Source organism: Rhinoraja longicauda, chromosome 10 (genome assembly GCF_053455715.1).
Source record: "Rhinoraja longicauda isolate Sanriku21f chromosome 10, sRhiLon1.1, whole genome shotgun sequence".
Classification (NCBI taxonomy): domain Eukaryota; kingdom Metazoa; phylum Chordata; class Chondrichthyes; order Rajiformes; family Arhynchobatidae; genus Rhinoraja; species Rhinoraja longicauda.
In genome coordinates, this window is record NC_135962.1 from 56,530,245 (window position 1) to 56,545,848 (window position 15,604).

General features: G+C 50.6%; 1 protein-coding gene across 1 annotated transcript in view; it reads left to right on the forward strand.

Annotated features, from left to right (window-relative positions):
* nrxn3a (neurexin 3a) overlaps window positions 1–15,604 on the forward strand; it is a 1,276,003-nt gene that overhangs the window by 928,998 nt on the left and 331,401 nt on the right. The window lies entirely within an intron of this gene.

Consider the following 15,604-nt stretch of genomic DNA (forward strand, 5'->3'; position numbering starts at 1 on the left):
TGGTGTGGACAATGCAGGCTGGTTTTAGAGGTGAGGGATACCAAGTCAGAACAGTAGGGGGAGCACTACTGCCAACTTGCAAAGCACTCCCAAGACAGCCACAAAATGCTGGAGTAACTCAGCGGGTCAGGCAGCATCTCTGGAGAGAAGGGACGGGTGATGTTTCTGGGGGGTCGAGACCCTCTCTCAGACTTGCAAAGCACTCCGATGGATGGTGCAGAGAGAGCTATATAACACCCGCATCTGACCCTGGTCAGAGGGCTGTGAATCTGTGGTATTCTTTGCCACAGAAGGCTGTGGAGGCCGAGTCAGTGGATATTTTTAAGGCAGAGATAGATAGATTCTTGATTAGCACGGAAACAGGCCCTTCGGCCCACCGGGTCCGCGCCGCCCAGCGATCCCCGCACACTAACACTATCCTACACACACTAGGGACAATTTTTACATTTTACCCAGTCAATTAACCTACATACCTGTACGTCTTTGGAGTGTGGGAGGAAGTCGAAGATCTCGGAGAAAACCCACGCAGGTCACGGGGAGAACGTACAAACTCCGTACAGACGGCGCCCGTAGTCGGGATCGAACCTGAGTCTCCGGCGCTGCATTCGCTGTAAAGGCAGCGACTCTACCGCTGCGCCACCGTGACCGCCCACATCCCCTTTCTCCCCACATCCCTTGATTCCGTTAGCCCTAAAAACTAGATCTGACTCTAAAAAGGGTCGAGACCCTTCTTCAGGCTGAGACGGGGGGAGGGGAGGGGAGGGGAGGAGGTGGGGAGAGGGAAACGAGAGAGATTGGTGGTGATATAGAGAGATTTGGAACAAAGGAACTTAAGATGTGCAAAAAAGTAAAGGGTGATGCAGGGAAACAGGCCGTGGTTAGCTGTGGGCTAGGTGAAATCGAGCTACAGGCCAATGAGACTCGACAAGACAATAGACAATAGGTGCAGGAGTAGGCCATTCGGCCCTTCGAGCCAGCACCGCCATTCAATGTGATCATGGCTGATCATTCCCAATCAGTACCCCGTTCCTGCCTTCTCCCCATACCCCCTGACTCCGCTATCCTTAAGAGCTCTATCTAGCTCTCTCTTGAATGTATTCAGAGAATTGGCCTCCACTGCCTTCTGAAGCAGAGAATTCCACAGATTCACGCCTTTGAAACTAGTACAACAACTTGGGTGGGGGAGGGATGGAAAGAGAGTGGACACGGTGGTCAGAGAAATCAATATTCAGACGGCTTTCTTCAACATGTAACGAAACAACCAAGTCAGCACAAAATCACAATGCGTTTGGAGAAATTATCATCTGTAACTGAGCCTCTGTTTGCTGCTCCTGTGCAGATTAGAGCAGGAATACTCCGCTTCACGATATTAACATTATACTAACTGATTCAAGTGTGAAAACGCACACCTCCAGATTCAGGGACAGTTTCTTTCCCGGCTGTTATCAGGCAACTGAATCATCCTACCACAACCAGAGAGCAGTGCTGAACTACTATCTACCTCTTTGGAGACCCTACGAGGACTATCCTTGATCGGACTTTGCCGGCTTTACCTTGCGCTAAACTTTATTCCCTCTTTCAGTCAGAGAGTTGTGAATCTGTGGAATTCTCTGCCTCAGAAGGCGGTGGAGGCCAATTCTCTGGATGCATTCAAGAGAGAGCTAGATAGAGCTCTTAAGGATAGCGGAGTCAGGGGATATGGGGAGAAGGCAGGAACGGGGTACTGATTGAGAATGATCAGCCATGATCACATTGAATGGCGGTGCTGGCCTGAAGGGTCGAATGGCCTCCTCCTGCACCTATTGTCTATTGTCTTATCATGTATCTGTGGAGGGATCGATCGTAATCACGTTCTGTCTTTCCGTTGACCGGTTGGCACGCAACAAAACCTCTACGCTATACCTCGGCGCACGTGACAATAAACTGAACTGAACGGCGCCGGTTTTGTCGTGCCTCCCGCCGGCACCAACCTTCTCCTCTGTCCACAGCCATCTTGGAATCGCTCTCTCCTAGAGGGGAGCGGTGGTGGGGTCTTTTTGTAGGTCTGGGAGTTACATAGAAACATCGAAAATCGGTGCACGAGGAGGCCATTTGGCCCTTCGAGCCAGCACCGCCATTCATTGTGATCATGGCTGATCATCCACAATCAGTAACCCCCGTGCCTGCCTTCTCCCCGCATCCCTTGATTCTGCTAGCCTCTATCTAACTCTCTTTCAAATCCATCCAGTGAATCGGCCTCCACTGCCCTCTGTGGCAGAGAATTACACAAATTCACAACTCTGGGTGGAAAAGTTTCCGATAGAGGTTAGTCCGTGGAGTGCGTTAGTTTAGTTTAGAGATACAGCGTGGAAACAGGCCTTTCGGCCCACCGAGACAACGCCGACCAGCGATCCCACGTTCACACAAGCTCTATCTTTGCCATTCAGGCAGTGCAGCGTAGGTTCACCAGGTTAATCCCCGGGGTGGCGGGACTGTCACATGAGGAAAGATTGGAAAGACTGGGCTTGTATTCACTGGACAATAGACAATAGGTGCAGGAGGAGGCCATTTGGCCCTTCGAGCCAGCACCGCCATTCAATGTGATCATGGCTGATCATTCTCAATCAATCAGTTTAGAAGGATGAGAGGGGATCTTATAGAGACGTATAAAATTCTAAAAAGGACTGGACAAGCTAGATGCAGGGGAAATGTTCCCAACGTTGGGGGAGTCCAGAACCAGGGGCCACACAGTCTAAGAATAAAGGGGAGGCCATTTAAAACTGAGATGAGAAAAAAACATTTTCACCTGTCCAAATGATTCTTAAACATTGCAATAGTCCCAGCCTTAACTACCTCCTCTGGCAGCTCGTTCCATACACCCACCTGAGTTGTAGAATGGTGTTTATTTATGTGTTAAACAACAATATTACCTATTCCATGATGGTATTCCAGGAACGATTCTCTGTCTGTCAATCGCCCGTGAGCTGTGGCATTTCATAAAAGCCGCAGGCTCGGATGCACCAGACTGAACACGCTCAGCAGCTGTTAGGACGTGAGGTAATTCAGCATGGAAGTCAATAGACAGTAGACATAGAAACATAGAAACATAGAAAATAGGTGCAGGAGTAGGCCATTCGGCCCTTCGAGCCTGCACCGCCATTCAATATGATCATGGCTGATCATCCAGCTCAGTAGCCCGTACCTGCCTTCTCTCCATACCCCCTGATCCCTTTAGCCACAAGGGCCACATCTAACTCCCTCTTAAATATAGCCAATGAACTGGCCTCAACTACCTTCTGTGGCAGAGAATTCCACAGACTCACCACTCTCTGTGTGAAGAAATGTTTTCTCATCTCGGTCCTAAAAGACTTCCCCCTTATCCTTAAGCTGTGACCCCTGGTTCTGGACTCCCCCAACATCGGGAACAATCTTCCCGCATCTAGCCTCTCCAACCCCTTAAGAATTTTATATGTTTCTATAAGATCCCCCCTCAGTCTTCTAAATTCCAGCGAGTACAAGCCCAGTCTATCCAGTCTTTCCTCATATGAAAGTCCCGCCATCCCAGGGATCAATCTGGTGAACCTTCTCTGTACTCCCTCTAAGGCAAGAACGTCTTTCCTCAGGTTAGGAGACCAAAACTGCACACAATACTTCAGGTGCGGTCTCACCAAGACAATAGACAACAGGTGCAGGAGGAGGCCATTCGGCCCTTCGAGCCAGCACCGCCATTCAATGTGATCATGGCTGATCATCCACAATCAGTACCCCGTTCCTGCCTTCTCCCCATACCCCCTGACTCCGCTATCCTTAAGAGCTCTATCTAGCTCTCTGTTGAAAGCATCCAGAGAATTTGCCTCCACTGCCTTCTGAGGCAGAGAATTCCACGGATTCACAACTCTCTGAGTGAAAAGTTTTTTCCTCATCTCCGTTCTAAATGGCCTACCCCTTATTCTTAAACTGTGGCCCCTGGTTCTGGACTCCCCCGACATTGGGAACATGTTTCCTGCCTCTAACGTGTCCAACCCCTTAATAATCTTATACGTTTCGATAAGATCCCCTCTCATCCTTCTAAATTCCAGTGGGTACAAGCCCAGTCGCTCCGGTCTTTCAACGACAGTCCCGCCATTCCGGGAATTAACCTAGTCATTCTCCGCTCTAATCAGGCTTGGTGTCTAAAAAGTAGAATGGGGGAGTAATTATTCAGGACCTGCATCATCTCTGCCATTCTTGCTATTGAGGGCGTGCAGCGTAGGTTTACTAGGTTAATGCATTCAAGAGTGAGCTAGATAGAGCTCTTAAGGATAGCGGAGTCAGGGGGTATGGGGAGAAGGCAGGAACGGGGTACTGATTGTGGATGATCAGCCATGATCACGGTGAATGGCGGTGCGTACAGGCTCGAAGGGCCGAATGACCACCTCCTGCACCTATTGTCTATTGTCTATTGTCTATGTTTCTACGGGCCACGGGGAGAAGGTACAAACTCCGTGCGGGCAAGCGCCCGTAGTCAGGATGGAACCCGGGTCGCGGGCGCTGTGAGCTCTGTGTCCCACCGATGTTGGGGAGCCTTTGCAATATAATGTGGATAAATGTGAGGTTATCCACTTTGGCGGCAAGAACAGGAAAGCAGAGTATTACCTGAATGGTGGAGAAGGGGAGATGCAACGTGACCTGGGTGTCATGGTGCACCAGTCTTTGAAAGCAAGCATGCAGGTGCAGCAGGCAGTGAAGAAAGTGAATGGTATGTTGGCATTCATAGCAAGAGGATTTGAGTTTAGGAGCAGGGAGGTTCTACTGCAGTGAATGGTGGTACTGGCTCGAAGGGCCAAATGGCCTACTCCTGCACCTATTGTCTATTGTCTCAGCATGTTATTGTAGGGGGGACAATGGAGGATGTGTTCTCCTGCCCCTCACAGATCACACAGCTCGCCTGCTACCTCCAAAATCACTTTGATATATTGCTGCCACTGGCTTGGCCTTAACAAGAAGCACGATGGCGCAGCGGTAGTGCCGCTGCCTCACAGCGCCAGGGACCCGGGTTCCATCCCGACCGCGGGTGCCGTCTGTACAGAGTTTGTACGTTCTGCCCCGTGTGGAAAAGTATGGAACATCTTCTCCACAACCATCCTGGCCCAAATCCTTCAAGACCTCTCATGTTTCAACCAACGCACCCCTCTAATCTCGAACAACACCTGCATCGCCCATCACAGAATCATGGAGTCAGGTACCATGGTAACAGGCCCTTCGGCCCATCCTGCCCGCACCGACCAAATTCAGCATCTGCACTTGTCGCACCTGGCCATTATCCCGAATTACCAATTTCTTTTCTCCGGAGATGCTGTCTGACCCGCTGAGTTACTCCTACTTTCTGTGTCTATCTTCCCTCTAAACCTGTCCAATCCACGTACATGTTTCTTAAATGATGGGATAGTCCCAGCCTCAACTACCTCCTCTGGCAGCTCGTTCCGTACACCCACCACCCTCTGTGTGAAAAAGTTACCCCGCAGATTCCTATTAAATCTTCCCCCTCTCACCTTAAACCTATGTCCTCTGGTTCTTGATTCCACTCTCTCTCCCCCCCCCTCCCCCTCCCCCTCCCCCTCCCCTACCCCCTCCTGTCCCCCCACTCCCTTCCCCCCTCTCTCCCTCTCCCCCCTCCCCCTCCCCCTCCCCTATCCCTCTCCCCCTCTCTCTTCCACTCCCCCTCTCTCCCTCTCTCCCCTCTCTCTCCCTCTCCCCCTCTCCCCCTCTCTCCCTCTCTCTCCCTCTCCCCCTCTCTCCTCCCCTCTCCCTCTCCCTCTCTCTCCCCCTCTCTCTCCCCCCCATCTCTCCCACCACCAAACAGTGGTGGATGCATGGAACGAGCTACCTGAGGTTGTTGAGGCAACCTTTCTCCCTCTCTTCCCCCCTCTCCCTCTCCTCCCCCCTCTCCCTCCCCTCCCCCTCCCCTCCCCCTCCCCCTCCCCCTCCCCCTCTCTCTCCCCCTCTCTCCCCTCCCCCTCTCTCCCTCTCCCTCCTCTCCCTCTCCCTCCTCTCCCTCTCTCCCTCCCCCCCCTCCCCCTCTCCCTCTAATATCCCACCCCCATCTCTTGTTGCCTCTCTGACCTTTGCAGAGAGGTGCCTGCTTTCTTCTCCTGCCTCTGCACTTGTTTTTACACACGCCCCGTGTTCCTGGCTCAGTCCCCTGTGTCTGAGATAAGAGAATTTATTGAGACCTGCACTGGTGTTTTATAAATTGGATTTCAAAGTTATTACTGGAGCATTAGTTGAAATTAGAACGGTCGTAAAGGTCCCGTTGCTGGGAGCAGATTCTCGATGCTCAAGGATTTCAGCCGTTTGCTTGCCTGTTAGAATTCTTTTTTAATTACCCTTCATAATTCCTTCTAAATATGTACATTGATTTAACTCGTCGTTATTTTTCGGTGCAATGAGCGAAGTGTGGCTTAGACGGATTCCACGCCAGAGTTAACCTTCAGGGCCAATAGAAACATGCAGGAGGAGGCCATACGGCCCTTCGAGCCAGCACGCCATTCATTGAGATCATGGCCGATCATCCACAATTAGTAACCCGTGCCTGCCTTCTCCCCATATCCCTTGATTCCACTAGCCCCTAGAGCTCTATCTGACTCTCTTTTAAATCCATCCAGTGAATTGGCCTCCACTGCCCTCTGCGGCAGAGAATTCCACAAATTCACAACTCTCTGGGTGGAAATGTTTCTTCTCGCCTCAGTTTTAAATGGCCTCCCCTTTATTCTTAGACTGTGTGTGTGGCCCCTGGTTCTGGACTCCCCCCAACACCGGGAACATTTTTCCTGCATCTAGCTTGTCCAGTCCTTTCATGATTTTTGTACGTCTCTAGTTCTGCAAGGTAGGGGGGTGACATTTGAACCAAATCATGGTGGGCGGTCACGGTGCCGCAGTGGTATAGTCGCCGCCTCACAGCGCTTACCGCGCCAGAGACCCGGGTTCGATCCCCACCACAGGTGTGCTTGTCTGTACGGAGTTTGTACGTACGTTCTCCCCGTGACCTGCGTGGGTTTTCTCCGGGTGCTCCGGTTTCCTCCCACACTCCAAAGACGAGCAGGTTTGTGGGTTAATTGGCTTGGTGGAAGTGTAAAATTGCCTCTAGTGTGTGTATGTGTGTGTAGGAGAGTGTTGGTGTGCGGGGATCGCTGGTCGGCGCGGACACAGTGGGCCGGAAGGGCCTGTTTGCGCGCTGTGTCTCTAAACAAACTATAAATTAATTAATTAATAATCGGTGAGTTTTGTCCTCTGTTCTACACCTCCTACAGTCCCTCACCCTCCACTTGCCCTGTAGTTGAAGCAACGTTTAAGAAACATTTAGACAGGTACATGGATAGGACAGGTTTGGAGGGATATGGGCCAAACGTGGGCAGGTGGGACTAGTGTAGCTGGGACATTATTGGCCGGTGTGGGCAAGTTAGGCTGAAGGGCCTGTTTCCACGCTGTATCACTCCATGTCTCTGTGACTCTATGGAAATCACTCATTTGATCTGCAATGTTTTGCAACATTCTGGAGAGCCATCATAAGGACCATTGCAAAATGCCAGTCTCTGTTTGCACTTCTCAACAAGCGAGCAGCACTCCAGTCTAGTCAGGACTGTCACAACTAGTTATAAATTCAGCAGAATGCTGTCGTGTTTGCATTTCATGTTACACATGAGTGAAGTTGCTAGCAAATCAAACAAACCTTATTGCCCTGACAATGCTCCTTTCAGATCCGCACTCAGGCAGGGCCAGGAGTAACAGACACTCATTGTCAGGTCACGAACCCTCGAAGGATGGGCGGCACGGTGGGGCAGCGGGTAGAGCTGCTGCCTCACAGCGCCAGAGACCCGGGTTCCATCCCGACTACCAGGTAGGGTTGCCAACTGTCCCGTATTAGCCGGAACATCACGTATTCTGGGCTAAATTGGTTTGTCCTGTACGGGACCGCCCTTGTCCCGTATTAGGCCCAGACAGCGCTGTAGGCCAGAACGCTGTAGGCCCAGACACTGTAGGCCAGAACGCTGTAGGCCCGGATGCTGTAGGCCCAGACACTGTAGGCCCGGACGCTGTAGGCCCGGACGCTGTAGGCCCGGAAGCTGTAGGCCCGGACGCTGTAGGCCCGGACACTGTAGGCCCGGACGCTGTAGGCCCGGACGCTGTAGGCCCAGACGCTGTAGGCCTGGACGCTGTAGGCCCGGACACTGTAGGCCCGGACGCTGTAGGCCCGGACACTGTAGGCCCGGACACTGTAGGCCCAGGCGCTGTAGGCCCGGATGCTGTAGGCCGGACACTGTAGCCCGGGGGCAGCTGTAGTCCCGGAGGCTGTAGTCCCGGACACTGTAGGCCTGGACACTGTAGGCCTGGACACTGTAGGCCTGGACACTGTACATTTTACCCAGTCAATTAACCTACATACCTGTACGTCTTTGGAGTACCTTGTTCCCCCCTTTTCTTTTCCTTTCCCCCCCTCTTCCCCTTTTCGTTGTTTTCATGTTCGCCGTGGTTTATTTATGTAGTTGATTTGATAGCATGGATATGGAAGCGACATTCAATAATCTCGTTGCACTTGTACAATGGCAATAAAGGACATTGTATTGTATTGTATTGAAAGCTGGGGGCTTGTAAGTTGAGAGAGCTCTCAATAATTTTGCAATTAAATTGGATCGTCTTCAGCCTCCAGCTCTTGGCCCAAGGGGAGGATATTTTTGCTTCTCCCTGATCGACTTGCAGGCACGTTGAGAATCCCACGCGATAGCTCGGCCGTGGTTTTTTAGGAGCCCAAAAAAAACCCCACCACTGGCATGGAAATGTGCGAACACTGTTTAGGCATGGATATAAACTGGTGCTGCCCGCAAGTCAGAATCCACCCGGTAATGAGGCGGACTCTCAGCAATGTGTGAAGCTTGCTCCTTGCTGTGAAGACAAAGGTCTCTAGTTTAGTTCAGAGATACAGCGCAGAAACAGGCCCTTCGGCCCACCGGGTCCGTGCCGCCCAGCGATCCCCGCACACTAACACTATCCTACACACACTAGGGACAATTTTTACATTTGCCCAGCCAATTAACCAACATACCTGCACGTCTTTGGAGTGTGGGAGGAAACCGAAGATCTCGGAGAAAACCCGCGCAGGTCACGGGGAGAACGTGCAAACTCCGTACAGACGGCGCCCGTAGTCGGGATCGAACCTGAGTCTCCGGCGCTGCATTCGCTGTAAGGCGGCAACTCTACCGCTGCGCCACCGTGCCACTTTCTGGCAAGTGGGGTGCCTGGATTGCAAGGAGGGGGAACAAGAACCAGGTCTGCTAGGCGGAGGAGAGCATCAGTAGATGGAGATTGGCTGGTTCTGCGGTCGAGGAAGAAACAGAGGGCTTCAAGACCGTCCTGGTGGGGGGATGGAGGTGTGGAGTGACCGGACATCCATGGTAAAGATGAGGGATCGGGGGCCTGGAAACCGGAGGTTATCGAGGAGACGGAGAGCATGTGAGATGTCTTGGACATAGGTGGGGAGGGGGGGGCGGGATAGGATGGAGCTGAGGTAGGTGGAAATTAATTCTGTGGGGCATGAACAGGCAGAAACAATGGGTCTGCCGGGACAGTTCTGTTTGTGGATTTTAGGGAGAAGGTAGAATTAATTGAAGACTGTGGCTTGAATCTTGAACAAATTACATACTGCTGGAGTAAGTCATTGAATCAGGCAGCATTTCCTTGCACAGATCTGCTGAGTTCCTCCAGCAGTTAATATCTGCAGGTAACCTTCTAAAGGTTTATAAAGTTACTAGACCAAGTGGAACAATTTGCCTGGGGAATAATTTAGTTTAGAGATACAGAACGGAAACAGGCCCTTCGGCCCACCGAGTCCGTGCCGACCTGCGATCCTCGCACATTAACACTATCCTACACACACTAGGGACAATTTACAATTGTACCGAGCCAATTAACCTACAAACCTGTACGTCTTTGGAGTGTGGGAGGAAACCGAAGATCTCGGAGAAAACCCACGCAGGTCACGGGGAGAACGTACAAACTCTAAACTCGAACGAACGAATGAATGAATGAATGGCCAGTTTCCATACGATATGACTCTAGGATAGATTCTCAAACAAGATTTGAATGTCATGTGAAGATTCTAAGGGGTTTGTAAAAGGAGAAAGGAAAGGCAGACACAAAAAGCTGGAGTAACTCAGCGGGTCAGGCAGCGTCTCTGGAGAGAAGGAATGGGTGACGTTTCGGGTCGAGACCCTTCTTCAGACTGGATAGGTTTGTGGGAAGTCAATGCCTTGACAACTGAAGTTGTTATTGCCAATGCTGGGGTCTCAGCTTAGTTTAGTTTGCGGAAACAGGCCCTTCGGCCCACTGAGTCTGTACCGACCAGCGATCCCCCCACACAAACACTATCCTACACACACTAGGGTCAATTTTACATTTACACCAAGCAAATTAACCTGCAAACCTGTACGTCTTTGGAGTGTGGGAGGAAACCGAAGATCTCGGAGAAAACCCACACAGGTCACGGGGAGAACGTACAAACTCCGTACAGACGGCGCCCGTAGTCGGGATCGAACCCGGGGCTCCGGCGCTGTGAGGCAGCAACTCTACCGCTGCGCCACCGTGCAACCCACAAACATGCGATTTTTTTTTTTAATGTCACTCGTATTAGCTCAATCATCAAGAAACAAAAGCAGGATTCAATTGGATTCTGTAAGTCGTGCTAATTGGTTTTGAACAACTTTTGATCCTGGCAAGGAAGGGTTTAAACAACTTAAGTAATTACTCGGTCTGAAGAGGCACTCTGACCCTGCAGTGCTTTGTCCTTTAGATTCAACTCGTTAAATTCCCGAAGAGGTTTGGTTATGGATTGTTGATTACCAGCCCAGCCAACAGTCAAACAGTTACAAGGTACAGTCAAACAGCAGGAGGTACAGTAGCCATGACAATAATCGCCCATTACAAAGGGAATATGCAAAGCTTATTGGAGATGAAGAGAGAGGTAGCTGAGTGGTGATAATCTCACTGCTCATTTCACAGTTAATTGAAATTGGAACAGTCTTCAGGGCATAAGGAACAGGAGTAGAATTAGGCCATTCGGCCCATCAAAGTCTACTCCGCCATTCAATCATGGCTGATCCCTCTCTCCCTCCCAACCCCATTCTCCTGCTTTCTCCCCATAACCCCTGACACCCACATTGAAAAATGAAGAAGGGGAAATCTTTTTTTTAAATATGTGGTGCCTAATTTGCCAACGGTAGACACAAAATGTTGGAGTAACTCAGCGGGTCAGGCAGCATCTCGGGAGAGAAGGAATGGGTGACGTTTCGGGTCGAGACCCTTCTTCAGACTGATGGTGACATTTCGGGTCGAGACTCTTCTTCAGACTGATGGTGACGTTTCGGGTCGAGACCCTTCTTCAGACTGAAGTCCTAACCAAATTTGCCAACCTGCCTTGTCAATTGTCAGTCTTTGCTATATCTATGACAGTAAGTGTTTTGATAATTTGATTATTGCAAGTTTATTGGAGTCATAGAAACATAGAAACATAGAAAATAGGTGCAGGAGTAGGCCATTCAGCCCTTCGAGCCTGCACCGCCATTCAATATGATCATGGCTGATCATCCAACTCAGTATCCCGTACCTGCCTTCTCTCCATACCCCCTGATCCCTTTAGCCACAAGGGCCATATCTAACTCCCTCTTAAATATAGCCAATGAACTGGCCTCAACTACCTTCTGTGGCAGAGAATTCCACAGATTCACCACTCTCTGTGTGAAGAAAAACGTTCTCATCTTGGTCCTAAAAGACTTCTCCCTTATCCTTAAACTGTGACCCTTGTTCTGGACTTCCCCAACATCGGGAACAATCTTCCCGCATCTAGCCTGTCCAACCCCTTAAGAATTTTGTAAGTTTCTATAAGATCCCCCCTCAATCTTCTAAATTCCAGCGAGTATAAGACTCATAGAGTCACAGAGCGTGGAGACAGGCCCTTCAGCCCATCCAATTGAGAGCGACAACTGGGAAACCGACCCGGAAAAAAAAAGCAACGCGGTGAGATTGTCTTTCGCCCTTTTATCAACGTACATCTCGTTGTCACTTCTAGCTCCACCATCGATGCATCTCACATTAACTCTGCAGCAAAGCAATTTCTAACTTGCTGGAAAACAATAAAAGTCTGTCTGCTCTTTTTTGCACTTCTCAAACATAGAGTCATAGAGTCATAGAGTGATACAGCGTGGAAACAGGCCCTTCGGCCCAACTTGCCCACACCGGCCAACAATGTCCCAGCTACCCTAGTCCCACCTGCCTGCGCTTGGTCCATATCCCTCCAAACCTGTCCTATCCATGTTCCTGTCTAACAGTTTCTTAAATGTTGGGATAGTCCCAGCCTCAACTACCTCCTCTGGCAGCTTGTTCCACACACCCGCCACCCTCTGTGTGAAAATGTTAACCCCTCAGATTCCTATTAAATCTTTTCCCCTTCACCTTAAACCTATGTCCTCTGGTCCTCGATTCCCCTACTCTGGGCAAGAGACTCTGTGCATCTACCCGATCGATTCTCCTCATGATATTAAATAATCTATCGCTGTCAAAGTTTGATTTATTTAGTCTTGTTGTGGGTCTTGTACCTTCATAATAAACTTGCCAACTCTCATCCACATGAGTCTACCCCTCTCCTGCAATCTCTGTAGAGTCTGACGACAGACACAAAAAGCTGGAGTAACTCAGCGGGACAGGCAGCATCTCTGGAGAGAAGGAATGGGTGACGTTTCAGGTCGAGGCCCTTCTTCAGACTGAAAGTCATGGGAAAGGGAAATGAGCGATTTGGACGATGAAGGAGCGAGATAAAGAACGATGGATAAAGGACTACAGCGGCCCCCGGGCCTACAGTGTCCGGGCCTACAGTGTCCGGGCCTACAGTGTCCGGGCCTACAGTGTCCGGGCCTTCAGTGTCCGGGCCGATGGTGTCCGGGCCTACAGTGTCTGTGCCTACAGTGTCCGGGCCTCCATTGTCCGGGCCTACAGTGTCCAGGCAAACGGTGTCCGGGCCTACAATGTCCGGGCCTACATTGTCCGGGCTACAGTGTCCAGGCCTACAGTGTCCGGGCCGACGGTGTCCAGGCCTACCGTCCAGGCCTACCGTCCAGGCCTAATAAGGGACAAGGGCGGTCCCGTAAGGGGACAAACCAATTTAGCCCACAATACGGGATGTCCCGGCTAATACGGGACAGTTGGCAACAATAGATAAAACATAGTCGGCGGCAGTGAGACTGGTGGGGGAACTGGGAAGGGGGAGGGGATGGAGAGTGAGGGAACGCAAGGGCGACTTTAGTTTAGCTGAGCCACGCAAAATGTATTGGTTTGATTTGCCAAGATTTGGGCCCTTTTCTAATCTCTGCACAAGACCTGTGGTGAACCTGCTGAGCACACATCTGGAACCAGGGTCAGGGCTTCGGGCTATTGGTAATGCAATGTCGTTCTCCACAACAGCGTCTGGATTGGTCTCCCCGGTAGCCTCGATATGTTACGTTGTACTAATGAGGTGGGGGTCCGTGCAAGGCCTGGGGAGAGCAGAGAATGGGATTAAAAAAGCTAATAGAATCAACAGGCCCCTGGAGCTCGACAAGGTCCATACCAACAATCAAACACCCATTTATAACAATTAATAGCTAATCTAATTTTATTGTCCCCAGCAGTCTTATTAACACCCACCGATTATCTACACACCGGGAAAACAATTTACGGCAGTCTTGGTTTGGTTTGGTTCATTTTTTTCGCTACTGAATTAATCCGGAATTAAAGGACACTCTGTTGTTAGGATGGGTGGAGATGAGGAGGAATATCTTTCTCGTCAGAGAGTTTTAGATTTGGATTTAGAGATACAGCGCAGAAACAGGCCCTTTCGACCCACCGGGTCCGCGCCGCCCAGCGATCCCCGCACACTAACACTATCCTACACCCACTAGGGACAATTTTTACATTTGCCCAGCCAATTAACCTACAAACCTGCACGTCTTTGGAGTGTGGGAGGTAACCGAAGATCTCGGAGAAAACCCACGGGGAGAACGTACAAACTCCGTACAGACGGCGCCCGTAGTCAGGATCGAACCTGAGTCTCCGGCGCTGCATTCGCTGTAAGGCAGCAACTCTACCGCCGCGCCACCGTGCCGCCCAGGGTGGTGAATCTGTGGAATCCATTGCCACAGGAGGCCCTGGAGGCCAAGTCAGTGGACATTTTTTGTTTAGTTTAGTTTAGTTTAGAGATACAGCGCGGAAACAGGCCCTTCGGCCCACCGGGTCCGCGCCGCCCAGCGATCCCCGCGCACTAACACTATCCCACACACACTAGGGACAATTTTTTTTAACATTTACACCAAGCCAATTAACCTACAAACCTGCACGTCTTTGGAGTGCAGGAGGAAACCTGAGATCTCGGAGAAAACCCACGCAGGTCACGGGGAGAACGTACAAACTCCGTACAGACGGCGCCCGTGGTCGGGATGGAACCCGGGTCTCCGGCGCTGTGAGGCAGCGACTCTACCGCCGCGCCACCGTGCCACCGTGTTAGGAGACGTGATGAATGTCAGAAGATGTGGACGGGGAAGGAAGATGGAAAACAGATGAGGGAACTAATAGCAGGGATAGCTAAATGGCATTCTTTATTTGGCACCAGAATAATCCATTTAGTGACATTGGATCCACAAACACAGAGGCAGTTTCTCAATTAGGTCCTGAGTAATTGATTAGCGCAAGCAGAGGGAGTCTAATGCTTTTGATGAAAACATCTTGTTTGAGCACAAGCTGCAATCAGACAAACACAAAGCGATATTTCCTGTGTTGCTAGATCGCTGGTTGCTAGAAAATGGCTCTGATCACCGTTGGAAATGCAGGAACTTCCAGAGGCACCAACTGGAAAATCGCAAACAGTTTTGAGTCTAGACTGTGGAGATACAGCACGGAGAGATAGAAACATTGAAAAATAGGTGCAGGAGTAGGCCATTCGGCCCTTCGAGCCAGCACCGCCATTCGATACGATCATGGCTGATCATATAAAATCAGTATCCCGTTCCTGCTTTTTCCCCATATCCCTTGATTTTGTTAACGAAATCTCCCCGAGACCTTGCGTGGGTTTTCTCCGATACCTTCGGTTTCCCCCCCCCCCCCCCCCCCCCACACTCCAAAGACGTGCAGGTTTGTAGGCTAATATACTTCTGTAAGAGGAAACAGGGTAATAAGGTCATAAGAGATATGTGCAGAATTAGGCCATTCGGCCCATCACGTCTACTCCGCCATTCAATCATGGCAGATCTATCTCTCCCTCCTAACCCCATTCTCCCGCCTTCTCCCCATAACCCCTGACACCCGCACTAATCAAGAATCTATCTATCTCCGCCTTAAAAATATCCACTGACGGCCTCCACAGCCCTCTGTGGCAGAGAATTCCACAGATTCACCACCCTCTGATTAAAGAAATTCCTTCCTCATCTCTTTCCTAAAGGAACGTCCTTTAATTCTGAAGCTCTGACCTGTGGTCCTGGACTCTCCCACTAGTGTAAGCATCTTCTCCGCATCCACTCTGTCCAGGCCTTTCACTATTCAGTATGTCTGTCTCAATACGTTTGATATGAAG